Source organism: Coenobita brevimanus, chromosome 102 (genome assembly GCF_032717465.1).
Source record: "Coenobita brevimanus isolate Jiangsu-jjx chromosome 102, ASM3271746v2, whole genome shotgun sequence".
In the NCBI taxonomy this organism is placed as follows: Eukaryota; Metazoa; Arthropoda; class Malacostraca; order Decapoda; family Coenobitidae; genus Coenobita; species Coenobita brevimanus.
In genome coordinates this window covers 41,115,611-41,133,273 of record NC_137055.1, presented here as the reverse complement: position 1 = coordinate 41,133,273, position 17,663 = coordinate 41,115,611, and the positions used below count along the sequence as shown (strand labels likewise).

The following is a 17,663-nucleotide window of genomic DNA, read 5'->3' as shown; positions in this document are numbered from 1 at the left end:
TTTTTCATATGTCTACTCATAAACCAGGGTAAATAAGTGCATTTTTCCATGATCTGTTTTGGCTTCTAATCATTTCATGTATAAGTTTGCTGATGCATGTAATGCAAAGTTACCTGCATCCTTAATAAGATCAGTGGTGAAACCATCATCACCTCCTGCCATACCTCTTGTCATTCCACTGATAGTCTTCTTTTTTACTTTGAATGTAATGCTTGGGATCACTGTGTCTGCCATTTTTCCATCCTAAAGAGATTTTTCATTCATGGTAAACATCAGAGAGTAAAAATTCAGTAAAGTTATGTTTATTTGAGCACATGCATGCAATACCGATATCATTCTAGTAGCTGCAGAACGCCATTTATATAATGCAATCCTACCCAAGCATGCATAGTAACCTGAGTGCCAGCATGACATGGAATAGCCCAAATGTAGCTGAATGAGCTAGAAAACCACACTTGGGGTTACCCATCAAGCACTGCCTACCCTTGGGTTTGTGGCGGTGCCATCATGACACCATGCTGGATCTCAGGACTACACCGGCAAAGGTCTGATCACAGCAAGAAAATATGATTGCTGTGCATTGCATAAGCTTGCTGACTATGTGGTGTACTGTATATGGTACCGTATTATTATCCCATAATTAGTGGTGCTACAGTCATTGGTGAATTATCATAAGTATGAACTACAACAGTGTTATGACAGAATATTATAAGCAGATATGCAAAAGCACACTGACTTCTGCTGCTAATTACAGATTTGTTATCTCTTTTTTCAGTAGTACAGTACATATACAATACTGCTTATACATTTTGTGTATGACACTGGTTCAAAGATGTTTTAGTGTGAAGTATACTCCAGTACTGCTTTGAAACTATAATTGTGAGCAAAGAAGCATGGGATGCTGAGAAAGTGTATATTATATATATATATATGAATCTATGAATGATAGAATGTCTGAATATTTTGGTGTAAGTTGTCCATCAAACTGAATTACCAAATATTGTTCTCTAAGCTTGTTATTCATTCTGCTGCAGAAGAAAAACAATGTCCTTTCTGATTTTCTCTGGAGCTGTGAGAGGGTCATAACGCATGAAGGGCTTGCCACTTTTTGTCACCAGAAATTTCTCCCAATTCCAGCGGATGTCATTGTAGCGGATGGGGCTGTAGTATAGGTAGTCAGGGTCAGAAAAGGTTTCACGTGTGGCTGGGCAGTAGGCCTGGTGGGGCAGGAGTGAGTGTTGAGAACTAGAGTGATAGTGATAATACTTGCAGTCATTGTTATAAATCAGTGATGCATGAAAAAAAATTAGCTCTGTTTCATACAACTGCAACTCTAAACTAGGGAAACTGCAAAAATTAGCCTTATAGGTAGCACTGACACATTAATAAAGTACTCAGTTTTCTATAATTTAGATTTAAAGCAAAAAAAAAGGATAGCTTATAAAAAGCAGAAAAAGATGGATGGCTTATGAAAAGCAAAAAAAAGAAGGATAGCTTGAAAAAAAGAAGAAGAAGAAGAAGGATAGGTTATAAAAAGGAAAAGAAGAAGGATAGCAAAAAAAAAAAAAAAAGGGGGGGGGGAATAACTTATAACAAGGGCTTACTGTACTTGGATAGGGATAGTTCACACTTAGCACCACCAGCTTTGGTCTGTCACTGCTGATCAAGTATGACAGTGTCAAGACAGTGATAGATAAAAAATTAATGAAGAATGGCAAGATGAGTGGTAGCTTTGGATTGGTCACTGAAGTATTGGTATGGTAATTTAATGTGATGTGAGTGTTGGAATGGTAACTGACTTAATTAGTGAACTGTGAGGGAGGATTTCTATAGTGTGACTGTGGCTGATTACATGAGGAAAAAAATACATTTGGGTGTGGATATGAGAGGGATTTGAAGTTGTTATGTTAGGTGAATGAATGTTTACAAGAGGAAGGGAAGTGTATTTGAGGATGGATATGATAGGGGTGTGAATTTGATGAATGAGATGAAGGTACTGATAGGGTGTGGGAGAGCGTGGTAAGGGTGTGAAAATTTATGAAATACAGTGTGTATTCATGACTGATAAGGGTACAACAGATGCTCTTTTTGTTGTTAAACAGGTAAAAGGGGAAGTTCAAGTAAAAAGGAGAGAACTCTAACCAATTTTTGTAGATTTGGAGGAAGCATATGATGGGGTGCTTAGAGAGGCTTTGCAGTGGGCAACAAGAGTTGGGACTGGAAGCATAGCCAGTGTGCCTGGTAGTGAAAGTATACCAGTAAGTATGGCTCAAGAACAAATGTGAGAGTGGTAGAGTAGAGAGCATGGAGTTTATATTAAAGGTGAGTGCAAGTCTCCTTTTTGTTTGTCACAGTACTTGAAGTATTGCCATGGAATTTTAGTTCAGGAACGCTCTTAAGCCTCATTGTATTCCAGTGATTTGATGCTGGCTGCAAGATTGTTGCTGTGGAGAAGTTCAGGAATTTGATGGAGGGTATGAAGTTTTGAGGTTTTGATGGTACATGTGGGAGAGACAAAAGATATGTTTAGCGCAGTGGACAAGGATTGTTGGTGGAGAGTGGTTGCAATGGTCTTGTACCTAGTAACTCCAGCTTGTGTTTGTGAGAGTGGATACATGAAGAGATGTGGTGTGAAAGGTAGAGTATGCCATAAGCAAGGGATGTTTGTTGTCCAGCCAGTACTTGAGGAGACTGATGAGGATATGGATCTGAGTGTGCTGATGTTTTGGTGCAGAAGATAGCACAATTGCACAAGTCAGAAGTTAATTGGAAGGAGTTCAGAGAGATTTTGCCCCTACTGACAGTGAGGGGATTTTCCCTATGTAACTTTCAATGGAACTTATATGTGTTTGAGTGTAGAGTAAGGTACCTTGTGGTAGTGAAATGGGCAGCAGTAGGGGATGTTTACAACATTGAGTACATAAATTGAGAGATGAGACAGTTGTATAGTGCCACACCGAAGAACAGTATAATGTGTGGATTTAAGAGTGTTTTGACACAGAGTGTTAAGAGGTAGTGGATGAGATGATGTACAAACGTAAATATGGAAGAGACTGTCCCTGCTGGCAAACTAAGGAAAACATGAGATGATGTCCTGAGAAGGGGCTTCCAAGCTGCAAGAAACATGCAGCTTGGTAAGAAGCTATCAGGTGAAAAAAGGTTGACCTGTGCAAGCTTTTAACATTGTCTGTCGTACTGTACTATATGTACATAAATTACTCATCACCACCATCATCCTGCATTTTTTTTCCTGCCCACTGGAGCGAAGTAGGATAAAAAAAAGAAATATTAATGAGAGAATTAAACAGCAACAGCATGCCCATCAAAATAGGTCACTCATTCACCCTTCATTCAAACCCCTTGAAGTTCTGGCTCTGCCTCACAGGTAGACCTTTCCACACAAGTGCTTTGTCAGTAAAAAAAAAAAAGGGGGGGGGTACCAAACTACTGACTCCATTTCGCAGGCACACCTTTCCAAAAATTTGTTTCATAATTATCTGTAAAAAGGGAGGGTACCAGACTTTTGTCATGCACTGCCCTTCACAAAATTCTTCCAGCCAGCCAAATCCCTGTCAGTTCCCTGGCCTCATCAACTTCCATACCACACATTCTCACTCACTCATTTACCACATCTGTCCACCCTTTCACACATCCTTCCACCGTCAGACTTTCTCACATAGACCCTTTTTATAATCGCAGATTTGCTCCATTTCTTTCACTAATCACGTTTTCTTATCCTATCGACTCACTGCACTCACACACATTTCTCAGAAATCCCTATCTCCACTGCAGTAATCCTTGACCTTGTTTTCATGTCACACCAAAGTCGCATATCCGCTTGTAACCCTCTTGCAGCTGCCACATTAAGACTTGTTTTCTTTTTTATCAAGGTCTGTACCACTCTACTTTCCACTTCTTTTACACACACACAGCTCTCTTTTTCTATCACTACACCCTGGTACTTAGCTGTCTTATCAGTTCAACTCTCCATTATCCGAAACATCACACTGGGAGTCACATTATCTCTCAGCTACCATCACTTTGCTATTATCTACATTCACTCTCAAAGGACGACGCCCACAGACATCAACAAAGGTCTGTAGCCTAGCCTACCTGTCTGCAAAGCTGTTGTTCTCAATTAGCGATATCATCTGCGTATAACAAATACGAGATACTGTTTTTACTCTTCACCGTTCATCACTGTCCTCATCCCTTTCTCCATAACTCGAATTTTACCTCTCATAATCCCATCCATATTCTGTCTTTATTAAACAACCATGGGGACATCACAGTCATCTGCACGTGAACTCAAGGGATGCTGGTAAAGTTCCCCACATCCTGCAGCCCACCATCCTCCTTTCGGGAATGGGGGTGGGGAGGTTAAGGTACGTTTGAATAACCGGGAAAGCAATGGATCTGCTTGAGAATATCAATGCCACCACAGGAGGATGTTCCTCTCCAACACCGCGACTAATTCTAAGTTGACAGTTACATTAGGTGGATGTCTTTTAAGGTCCAATAAATCAGATATCTTAAGACTAGTCAGAGTCATTATTCTTTGTAATTGCTGGTCAATTGATATTGGTCAGCAATTGACTAAGCAGTAATTGGCTAAATTAATGCCGATGCAGCCCTTTAATGTACTGTACCGGTATGTTACCTTAAGGTAGTTGTAGAGGGGATGGGCAGTATCTCCATTGACATCAATTTTCTTGAAGATGGGGAAGTTAGGCTCGTACCCTCCTCCTGGTCGCACGTGCTTTAGGCCATTCATCAGCTCGGAGGCAGTGGCCGCCGGCTCTTGCTGCAAGGAAGGCACAGCAGATATATATATATATATATATATATATATATATATATATATATATATATATATATATATATATATATATATATGATATAAAATAATGACTAGTACCGTAAATCACATTCTGATTCACAGTACTGTACCTGATACATGAAGAGGACCCAATTAAGACAGTCCAGAAGTGTTGATAGTGGTTGTGACTCATCTGCAGGGTAGACTTCCTCCATTTCACTGCGCAAAGCCTGACTGTTCCGCCAAGGCAAGGCAGGGTTCTGTGAGGTTCAGTTCCTCGTGTGTGAGGGGCCCCTTTTGGTCCAGTGTCTCTCAGTCTGAACTACCAGTAGGATTCCTTGTGATGGAGTTAACCCACTTGATACTGTAAGGCTAAACATAATCCTCTAAACTCATGCCACCTTCATAGTGTATTTACATCAGTATGGTTTCCTTACAGCTTTTTAAGTGCTTGCCCTAGACTCGGGTGGCCACTTCCATAACTTAAGAAGGACGACACATTGCGCGGCAACGTTTACCCAAATCATGTACGAAACCATAATATATACGAATCTGTTGTTTGAATCCATATCCTGTTTGGGGCTGCTACAACAAAAGGACCTTCTACGCAAGTCTGCGTACTCCACTAAGATCCAGTTCACACAATACGCCACCACCCTCCCTTACTTACCCTTGCACCCTTATCTCCATCGAGGTCAAGGTCTCCTAAAACGCTCTCCTGGTCAGTCTCCCACTTATGCAAGTATTGGTATTAATTCCAGGTCACTGATTTGAAGATGTTATTTTTTATAGCCTTCACTTTATTAGTGGAGGACACCAGTAATCTGGTGTCGTCCATTCATAAAATTTACTATTGTTTTTCCCTCCTCCGTTGTTACTTAAATAAATAAATGAAATCATGGTGATAAAATGCGAGTATACCGTTTGTCTTGTTCCTCCAACTGACAAAATACACACACACACACACACACACACACACACACACACACACACACACACACACACACACACACACACACACACACACACACACACACACACACACACACACACACACACACACACCGCTCGCTGGTGCAGTGGTAACGTTCCCGCTTGCCAACTGGTGGGCGGGAGTTCGCGCCTCGCTCAGGTTGCGAAAAGTTTCACTGATGAAGTGGGTGGTTACTGTCCCCTTTGAGCAAGGGGACGGGTGTGTGCGTGTGTGAAGGTCACAGCCTTGCCCTTAGATCGGACTATATGAGCTCTCAGCTCCCTTCCGGGAGGGTAAAAGCTGACAATCACGACCATCAAGTGATCCTGACCGACCCGGTGAATTACACACACACACACACACACACACACACTACTACTACTACTACTACTACTACTAGGGCTATCATACGTCATTTAACTGGGGAAACTAAGGGTAAATATAGAGATTTGTATGTGTGTCGCGTGTAATAATGTAAAAAATAACGTGTAGTACTGTGTTTTAACAGAATGCTTATCACTGTGTTTAGTTACAAGAATTTATTTGTTACTTCGTTGTGTTTCTTATGTAAAGGCAGGTTGCCAGCATTTAAACTTTTTAGTATGATGACGCTTTTTTTTTTCATGAATTTTTTTGCCTTGACGTATGGTGAGGCTGCTTACTCCTTCAGTACCCCATCAGGAGCATAGGGAACTGGGACATAACATTTAAGGCGAGGGTGACCACTTGTTCCCACCTGAACTGCATCATGTAAGCAGTAGACTCTAATCAGTCCTTGAATTTAAACCTACATGGGCCTCGTTTCTTCCTAGTAGAACAAAATTGTCTGTAGCTGGCAGGAACGAAATGTTAAAGACGTCCTCAGGTTGAAGGAATTAAGCTGGCAGTTGCTTTGATGTCTGATAGCTTTTCCTCGATGTGAGTAAAAGAAATTAAGTGAAGAGTATGTGTGATGGTGTTGGTGATGAAAGTCAGTGGTGGTGGTGGTCGTGGAGTATGTGTGATGGTGTTGGTGATGAAAGTCAGTGGTGGTGGTGGTCGTGGAGTATGTGTTATGGTGTTGGTGATGGAGGCAGCAGTGATGGTGGTGTTGGTGATGGAGGTCAATGGTGGTGGTGATGGAGAAGCGGATGTTGCCTGTTAGTGAGTGTGAGGGACCAGAGTCAATATTTATCAAGAATTTTAACCAGTTCCCAGGATAAGCATGCTCATAGCGGTCAACTGGTATCTGATTTGTCTTTTCTGTTGAGATTCATTGTAGCTTGACTGTGAAATATTTGGCAGCTGTAGGAGTGAAGACCTACTGTAAGTATAAACAAACAATATTAGACACAGTTTGCGCTCGAGAATGTCTGTAAATGTGTAACCAACTGAGCCGCAGCTGATATAGTGCCACCTGTCCACCCTTCTCACACCTGCCTCTGTCCTCTGCCCTTCAGTGTTATTAGCAGCATTTACCCTTTGTTGCTGCACAGGATATAAGCTAGGATTGACATTATATACTTCATCCAGGCCTGTCTCCCTTTTTGGTTATTCGTATGGGCACTACTAGCTTGTTTAATCCATCTTATACCCAGACCATTTTAAGAAGCTGAGTGAAATCCTTGTGTGTGTGTGTGTGTGTGTGTGTGTGTGTGTGTGTGTGTGTGTGTGTCTGCGTAGTGTGAGAAACTGACCAATACAGGTTAAAAAACAGTTTCATGGTGTAACGAGGGAGCACCTGGTTAATACACAGGTAACCCCGCTGATACAAGAGATACGGGCTTCCTCTGTGGTGGATGTGGTTGGGGTAGGGCAGCTGAAGTACACCGTATGCATAACAGCGCATATTGAGAGATGATGCTAATGCCTTCCTAAAGAGAAATGAAAATGATGTGTGGAGGCAGATGGAAAAGAGATGCGAGAGTACAGCGATGTAAAGTATGACGAAATGAGGAAAATGATAAATGAAGACATATAAGGGAAGATGAGAAACTGGGGCGCAGACAAGCTGAAGGAAGAAGTAATGGAAAAAGTCATGCTTGACATCACACACACACACACACACACACACACACACACACACACACACACACACACTCTCTCTCACACACACACACACACACACACACACACACACACACACACACACACACACACACACACACACACACACACACACACACACACACACACTCTCTATAAAACAATGATAATGGGAAGGCAAGAGCACACATTAACAAACCTCTCTCTCTCTCTCTCTCTCTCTCTCTCTCTCTCTCTCTCTCTCTCTCTCTCTCTCTCTCTAAAACAATGATAATGGGAAGGCAAGAGCACACATTAACAAGCCCCTCTCTCTCTCTCTCTCTCTCTCTCTCTCTCTCTCTCTTTCTCTCTTTCTCTCTCTAAAACAATGGTAATAGGAGGGCAAGAGCACACATTAACAAGCCTGTATTAAGTGGTAATATTATCCAGAAGAAGAAGAAGAAACTTCCTACTCATGAAAGGCAAGACAGGTAAGACACAGAGGAGAAGAAGCAAAATGTTATACGTGTAATGCGGAATATGATGACTTGGTACATTATATTTTGTTTGTTGTCTGTCACCGTAAGCTGTGGAAGGGTGTCCTCGACAACAGGACCTCCAGGTGACTCTCAGAATTCCGTAACGACCTGACTTCCCACGACGCACCATCGCCCTCTCGCACATACTTTTGTACCTTATCTCTCCACCTCGTTCTCGCTCTCCCTCCCCTCCTTCCAGCCATCGCAGTCTCATATACACTCCCATAGAAGTTTTGTTTTCATCTGACGGGAACGGAGCACCCACACAACTTGAAAGCCAAATCGCGGTTGTGTGAAATCCGATGAGTCTAGTTTATGAGGTAGGAATGAGTCTCCTTGGTTACCAATCAAGTTGACCCCCCACTTGAGATGAAAGGGGTTAAGGATCTTCGTTGGAGTAAACATGCTGCAGTTAGTTCCTCACCCTCCATACGTTCCACATGGCCAAACCACCTCGAAACGTTTGTCCCTCAAGTGGATGAATTTCTGTTACATAGTTGAGTGGGTGGATTTTGTTACAGGTGGGTAGGTGGACTTTTTTTTTTCATTTAGGTGGGAGGGTCGGTGCATTTGCTTGTGAGTGGATAGATTGGTTTCCTTAATAAAGTGGGTGGATTACTGTATATTAAAGACAGGTAGGTTAATTCATTGTAAAAGTGGGTGGGTGGACTGACATGATGGAGGTGGATTATTTTTTATGTGTGTGTAAGTTTTCTGATGAGTGGATTCTTTTGATTTTTTTTTTTAGGTAGGTTTGTTCCATGGATTTAGTGGGTGAATGGATTTATTTTTGGTTGGTGGATTTCTCTACTTGTTTCCGGATTTTTCTTTATAGGGACAGGGATTTTTTTTTTTTCAGTGGATTTATTCTGGATAGTTTTCAAGAACAGGTGGATTGCTTATTTCTTTCATCTGTTTATTTATGTATTTATATTTATTCTTGGAACGTCATTGTTAGCTAGTTTTTAATGGGATGGATGAGTGGTTAATTTTTTCAGATGGATGAGATTGTGGGTGGATTGTAATGGACTGGGCGTTGGGATGGATTATTTTCGAGTGGATGGATAGGATGGATTATTTTGGGATAAGTGGATAGGTTACATTATATTGGATGAGTGGATAGGATGGCTTATTCTTGGATGAGTGGAGAGGATGGGTTATTTTTGGATGTTGGAGAGGATGGATTATTTTTTACATGTATAGATTCGACGAACTGGAATATTTAGGGATTTTTTTTTTTTTTTCTGGGAAGGGGGATTTACTGGACTGACAATTTTTGGATTTTTTTCTTTTTTTGAGAGGGAAGTATAGCAATTGTACAGACATGCGGTTAGACGGTGGTAGGCGCTTACAGGCATAGATTTCGGCTTACATTTGGTTTTAAGGCATCCATAGACGAAGGCAATCTCCTTTATAGTTCTGTACTGTAGTATAGTTTTCATTATGTCTTTATTTTTTCAAACCTCTTCCAATCCCTCTGCCCCCACCCACCTCTCCAGCTGACTATTACGTTTTGTAAAGCATGATTACAGCAACCCGAAAATGAAGCTTGGCCCCAACAAACTAAAAAAATAAGTGAATTAAGCATAAAGATACTAAGACAAGACAAGAAATATAACCCACATCATATATATATATATATATATATATATATATATATATATAGAGAGAGAGAGAGAGAGAGAGAGAGAGAGAGAGAGAGAGAGAGAGAGAGAGAGAGAGAGAGAGAGAGAGAGAGAGAGAGAGAGAGAGAGAGGTGATGCCTGAGACATGATTCATCTCAGGTGACAAGGCTCTTCTACCTGGCCTTCCATCCTCACTTCCCCCACCACTCTGCCTCACAGGGCGGAGATTTGCAAGCTTAACTTTTACAGTCATCGGCCTTTTTTTTTTTCTTTTTCTTATCTCCAGGCGATTGTAATTCCTTTGTGATAGACTTTTCGGACTGAAGGGGTTAGGTATAGCATTTATTAACCCCTGCACTAGTAAGGTTACCTTCTAAGCTGAATAAATTAGTCTGGAGATAGGAATAGCACAACAAACATGTCACTGGATTCAAGGGCTTACTTTCCTCAGTCTGAGGGCGAAATGTTTTCATTATTATTGGTAGCTCTAAACGACTTTCAGCAGCGTAAGAGGGACTTTTCAGACTGGAAGAACCCCCTGGGGAGGGGGGGAGAAAGAATACTTCCCCAGTATCCCTGCTTGTCGTAAGAGGCGACTAAAAGGGGCCTTTTTGTCTCCAGTCTTTCTCTTCTTACTGTCCGCTTCTGCTCCTCTGTCCTGCCTCTCTTCTTGATAGTGCTTTCGTGTTTCTTCCTGCCCTTATTTTCCCTCTACTCCTACCGTGCCATATAGCCGTATTGTGGCTTGGTGCTAATTCTCCATTACTCTTTCCTTCAAACTGGAAGAGTTGGGTACAACTTTCACTGGCTGTTTCAGTACGAGAGTCCTGCCCTTAGTTTGGCTTTAGTCTGTGACGCTGATGTCAGATGTTTTTGTAACACATTTTTCCTGGGCTGTATTGGGTGACATGAAATTTGATGCAACATATTTAGTTCTAGATTAATTTTTTTATGAGGGAAAATGACAACGAGAAGGACAAGACTCGATTCATGGCCCGGTCTCTAGTCTTCCTTATCGATTTATTTCGTTTATTGCACCTTACCGCCCCCTTGTGTGTTGTGTAGACCGTTATAATATCGCCACACTATGCATAAATGATGTGCAGAATAATAATAACCAGCGTATCAAAAAATAAGTCGCTGAGGAAGAGGTGTTAGGGAGCTTCCTTAACCGACGAGAATACGGGCTCTTGACACTAAGGCCTGTACTGTATTCTAGATGGCATAGGAGGCTTCGTAGTACCAGCTGTTTCGTTATCTGTTTTGCATATTACACATTAACATGCTCCTATACGGTGTTTATATAATTTTATAATCGGCATACTTTGCATGGAGACGGAGTTGTAATGTGGAGAATAAATCGGTAAAAAGGAGGTGTTACGAAATCTCCAAAGGGCCCCATAAATACAACGCCGAGTCCCCTGTTGGCAATCACGGACGGCAGTATGCTTAACCCCATAAAATCCAATGACGTTTTAGTATATTCTTGCTGGCTTCAAACGGTTCTGTTATTTATTCATTTATTTACTTTACTTTGGAGAAACCTTTTGTGTTGACGGGGCTCCCCAGTAACCATTCACAGCCTTATTTTTCACTGAATAAAACTTTCTGGAGGAAGAATGAATAATACTGTATTAATAAAACGTCACCGCACTGAAGAGGAATAAACATAAAAGAGGAAGGCTAGCCCTCATTTTTTGTCGGCAATTTCTAAAGCATTTGACGAAGACAGAACGTGTTTGGTTTCTGTGCCGTACCCGACTGCTCACTGTAATGTGGGATGCAGGCTAATAGGTGATAAATAGACATCTTATATATCACCATGAAGTATTTGAAACTTGCCGTCCTCTTCGCGATTAGATTTTTAGTGTCTTCAATCAGATAACGATTTTTTTCCTACTTCCAGACGATCTTTGTATACTCTTTTTCGTTTTTTCTTTACCTAAAGGGAACGATGTAGCATTAATAAACCCTTGCAACACTACAGATCTTTCCTGAGTTAAATGGCCTGAAAATAGCAAGAATATTAAAATGGTTGTTCGGATTGAGGAGACTGAGAATATAGCCGTAATCTCAGGGTAGAGTATTGAGACCCGACTTTCAAATTACACAATCCCTGTCGCTTCGTTCACTGGTTGGGGAAAAAAAAAAAAAAAGTAGGAAACAGGATTAGAGTGATTGTTGATGAAAAGATGCCTTATGAATGCATCTTTATATTACATCACAAACCCTGACAGACACCTGGCCAAACCACATTCTCTTTTCCATAACCTAGCCCAGATATTCGTCCTTCTTCGGCTGATTTCATCAAGCCCAGCGGCAGAATAAGAAAATGATATGGCTGTACAATCCTTCTATGAAACTGAATCGTGACTAGCATCATATTCCAGTATTAATCTGTTGTTTTACCTCAGGATTCGGGATGTAAAGATGGCAGTATTAGGCCAGGTTAGCGTAAGAGGAATATATATAGATCTTTCCAAGTTTGTTCACAAGACTGAGAAAGAATAATTTCATATATTAGTGGGAAATAGATGGTTCTTTGATGAAAGCGCCCAAACAGCCTCCAAAACTACGACACGAAATCATGGAACTTAAGATCCAGAGGCCATATTTAAAGAATCTTAGCTGTTCTGTAAGATGAGCAAGTCCCCAGAACGGTAAATTATTATAAATACTTTCGCCACTTTTTTACATCGATATTCGCGCTAGTTCGTTCATGACATGTTTGATACCTGTTTGAGTTAAGATAAAAGTATAAACATGTATAAAAATCCCTGTTTCAGTTCAAGTTGCAAACAGACTCAAACTGCAGCTTTATATCACAACACAACCCTGCCACGTACAGTACCTTGGCAAACTGGTTGCAGGGGAAGGCGAGCACGGTGAGGTTGGAGTAGGACTGGTGCAGCTCATTCAGTTCGTGGTACTGAATGGTAAGGCCTCAGTAGGTGGCCACGTTCACGATCAGTACCACCTGGAGAAGGGTAAAGGTAGTGCAGTTAGGGTCAAAAGTTTTGCCTGCTATTCCACTTTGTCCGCTTCATATTTAAAGCATGCTCGCCTCCATTACGGCTACTTCACACGCCTACTCTTCTACGGCGTCTGCTTCATACTTTGGACCTACTGATTCCCTGCACATGCTTCACACCTAGAGCATGTACACCTGCTAATCCAATGTGTCTGTTTAACACTTTGGTTATGCTATTTCACAGCGTCTGCATCCCCTTAGGGCATGTGCGCCTACAATTTCACTGCATCTCCTTCACACTTGGTTCATGTTCACCTACTATTCCACTGCTTCCTACCTCCCAGTTAGGACATGGTCGTCTACAATATTTCACTGCGTCTGCTTCACATTTCAGGCGTGTTCTTCCTTTCCTCCCCGACGCTCCATATCAGAGAATCATTTATGGGCAAAGCAGCATGCCAAGTCTCTCTCTAAGCATAGGTCCTTATTTAAAGTGACATAGGAAGCTTCGTAGCATCTCTTCCTTAGTGATTTATTTTTCACATTACATCTTAACATTATACTGTAAGTTATTTTTATCGTATCATTATCGGCAGTGTTTGAATCAGTAGCATACATGAAGATACTGGGGTGTAATGTACAGAGTAAATCACTTAGGGGTAGATGTTACGAATCCTTCCATACCACTCAAAATGCGACTTAGAAAGATTAACTTCTAGGGGGAAGTAAAAGAAATGGAATGTTTATGGAACTAATATCAGTGACTATACATATAACATCAGACCCTTATTTGAGGAGTAGGGGGGCGAGGATAGGTTAAGTACGAGTATTGATGTAAGACCTGAGGGAGGGCAGGAGTTATGGTGAAGGCGTCTTTATATGCAGCATAGTGGTAAAATGTAAAGCCCATCTCTTTTTTTGTACAGTTGCCGCCATTTGTTCATTTACACCTGGGGAGGAGTCGTGTATGTAATAATTTAGTCCCATATGTGAGGTGTTGGGGTTCGAGGCTAGGCTGTGTATTGATTTAAAGTCTGAAGGAGAGGGTAGTGAAGGGTGTCGGATGTATAGGGAGTTATAAATCGTACAGTCCCTCTTTCCACGCGTACAGTTGCAGCCGCCTGATGATTTTGTTCAGCTTAGAGGAAATTCTTTGGTAGTGATGGATTTAAACTTAATAAAGTCGCTTTACAGTGTTTAAGCCAACCAATAATATCATCATCATTCATTTTGCCTCGTTTTAAGGCTAATATATTTTGCACACATGTAGTTCAGGTACAAGAGGTCAAAAGAGAATTGATGAAGTCAGCTGACCAACCTGCCCGCGGTAGTCTGCCAGTGAGATGTTCTTGGTCTCGAACAGGTCACTCTCCTCAAAGTCATAGATGGTTCCTCCTGCAGATGGGTGGTGGTAGCACGCCCGTGACTCCACCCGATCCTGCGCCGCCACACCCACCGCCGCCAGCGTCACCAGGCCCGCCCACAGCATCCTGAGGGCCACAGTAGTACCCATATTACACATACTTTAATATATCAATTACGTACCTACAGACGAATTTGGGGGAGACTTTTCGCGATAACCTCTACAGTATATATAGGTGTGTTTGTGTATGTCTGTGTACATATACAGTACTTTCCATTTTGAATATGGAAACTAAGTTACACACAAATCAGTGTGGTCTGAAAAGCCAGATCAAGTAATTTTCTCATACCACCCAAGAAGTAATTACCTTGCCATACCCCAGGGACACACCTCAGCACCTCCACTGACGCAAAGTGAGGCACTTCCTCCTCAGCAGGATCTCATAAGGATCTTAGAATGGTTTTGTTGACTGAAAGAATCAGCTCGCTATTTTACAAGCTGTATACGCCATGCAGATCCTGTACCCACTGCCCCTGAATCTCCTGCTATATCCTTGCCCGCCTAACCTATACTACCATCCCAAGCCACTCACACCCTCATTTCCCTGGTGATGTTCTAGCATTTTGCTCCGTGACCCTGTCTGTCTCATCCTCAGTTTTGATGTTCGTGCCTCCACATCATGTCCCAACGTACACCCCCAAATTCCTCTCCCCCCCCTCCCTCCCACGGCCCCTCAAATGACCCATTCCCGCTTTCCGCCGTGACTCTTAGCCATCGAGTACCGGTACTATTCTTGTTTTCCGCCGTGACCATTATACCATATTCCCATTATCATTCTTATTCAGGTCAGTCATACTTGTAGCGTTAGTCTTACTTCCTGTACTATTGTCTCAACGCCATTCAGTCAGCCTTACCGTATAATTTTACCTACCTGGGCTCGTCATGCTAGCAGTATTAACTTTGGCTGTATCATTCTGGCCCTAAACGCCTGCAGTATTAGTCTTGTGTCCTTTGTGTCCTGTCAGTGTCTGTTTAATCACTGGATAGCCTCACCTGTTTCAGTACCCTTTCTTGAACTACTGTAGTTATGTTTACGTTTTTGAATCTCATGGCCTTTGTTTCCTTTTATTGTCAGTATTAATGTAGATCATGCTCCGTCGTACCAGATTGATTTTTATGTGGTTCACACGTGCAGAACTCACATTTCTTGCTTCTCCCAATCCCAAGGAGTAATATTTTGATTTGAAATAGTCAGAATGGTGACCTGTTAGACATTGTATACACTTGCTAAAGTTGTGGTCCCAGTCTGATCTGAATGTGAACCCCGTTTACTACAAGATGAAGTTGGACTTCTCCTGGCATCCACCCTCCTTTCAGGGGACAGGAAGTTGTAGGATGCTTTTCTAACCGCGCAGTGGAGCATCCTGGTAATATCAGTGCCACCGCGTGATGACGTTCCTTCTACCCAGACATTATTGTACGAGTGCACTTGATTTGAGATCCCAGCGGCTATTCTTCTCTCTTCCACTTCCTACCTTTGTTTGCCGTCACTCCCTGCACTTTGCATTCCCTTTCCCTCTCCCTCCCCTTCTTCCCTTTTCCACCTCTCCCAGGGTGTCACCTACTCATGCCTCCAGCTTGCATTGCTTCACCACCTGTGCAGCTGAAATATGCACATGGTTGTCAACCTCATATATCTGTAAGGGTGTTGTTCTCTATAGCTGCCATGTAGTAAATGACCCTTTGTAGAGGGGAGATATTTAAATTGATCATAAGTACTATCGGATGATTTTTTTTATTGAATCCCATAATGACTTCTCGTTCTTTGGGGGACATGATTTTTTTCCTCTCTTTCTTACAACTACCAAATATATTCTTGTATTGTTTTGTATTGACTGAGCTCCTAAGTCACTTCCCTACTTCTTTCATTATCATGGCGTACTGCTCATGGAGCCATGGTGGTTCATTGGTACCATGTCCACCTCCTGTTCTGCGATGCCTTGGGTCTTTGTTTAAAATTCACCCGTGGCGGGTATTTGAAGTGGGTGATAGCAGAATGTCCTTTTATTTGCTAGCGTATGTTTACACCCTGTCAAAATAGTGACACACAGAAACATGTGCTGTACAACACTTCAACTTTCTTATATCTTGCTCTCCTCACAGACACCCCTTCTGGAACCGTACTTGGTTAGCATGGGAAAAAGTTAATTCCGGACATCACTATTCCGCAGTAGGAAAAGGTCCAGCCTTTCAAGGAACTATGTGAATTGACAAAGACAAAGACACGTGTTCAAAGGGACACGTTACTAGGTGTAGCCTCTAGCCATCAACGCAGTGCAGAGAGTTCCCTAATTACTCACGTGGACCGTAACTGATAATTTTTACTTGACCTGACCGAACAGAGTTCTTTTGAATATTTGAAACAGAATACCAAACACTGAGTTTTAAGTGTTTGATATTTCCCTTTGGCCATTTAAAGCACTCGGTTCTCCTGTTTATGGTAAAACATGGTCTGCCTGAGCTTGATTCTCTGTAGCACAACACTAACCTTTAGTGGTGATCTGTATCTGGGAGCCAGGATAGGCAAGTTACCTGGTTGTGGGGAGGCTGTCTTGCTGCCTGTTGTGTGGTGGAGGGCGGTGTGGCTGTGTGGCCTCCCTTCACTCACACACTCTTGCCATCCACCTGCCCTCATTGAGCCGCCACCCCACCCCACACTGACTCATTCTTCCTTATTACCCTTCCTGATTTATTCTTCGTACCCCCTCACCACTGCGGTGGCCGAATGGATAGTATTTCTTGATATAAAGGTGTTAGCCTGATAGTGTCTGGGGTCGCATCAGGTACAGGCAGCTGGCGCCTCTCCCTCCAGGTGTCCATCCACACTTTGTGGGTTGGTAGGTAAAATGAGTACCTAGGGTAACACCAAAGGGAGTCAGTGGTGGTAACCTGGATGATGCGGTGGTTTTTGTCCCAGAATTGTCGGTAAGTAACCTGCCACCGGCTCAAAAGTTTAAGTTATAGAGCTGAACACCGCGGCCAAGCACCTATGCCCTTCGTTTTCCATTCTTTTTTTCATCTCTTCCCCCCTTCAAAACCTTATTTTATTTACTCCTCCCTCTTACAAACCCCTCGTGTTTTACTTTTCCTCTCCTCCCTTATTTACCCTTCCCTCTCCATCCCCTTCCTTATTCATTCTTCCCCCTCATCTTTCCTTATTTGCTACCCCCTTGCCTTACCGTTTCTGCAGCTACCCTTCCATTCTTTCTAACCATTCTCTTCCTCTCCTTCTCAACATTAATTTTCTTCCCGACACCATGGAGAAAGAAGGTGAGCGCGTAGAAAGAGCATATTAATAAGCTGTTGAAT

General features: G+C 42.2%; 1 pseudogene across 1 annotated transcript; it reads right to left on the bottom strand.

Annotated features, from left to right (window-relative positions):
• Nucleotides 1-336: 336 nt before the first annotated feature.
• On the bottom strand, nt 337-16,978 carry LOC145415297 (glutathione peroxidase-like; annotated as a pseudogene). The gene is made up of 5 exons (XR_013900068.1): nt 16,887-16,978; nt 14,250-14,421; nt 12,812-12,937; nt 4,661-4,804; nt 337-1,217 (listed from the first exon to the last, which is right to left on the bottom strand). The product of XR_013900068.1 is annotated as a glutathione peroxidase-like (transcript).
• Between the last annotated feature and the right edge of the window lie 685 nt (nt 16,979-17,663).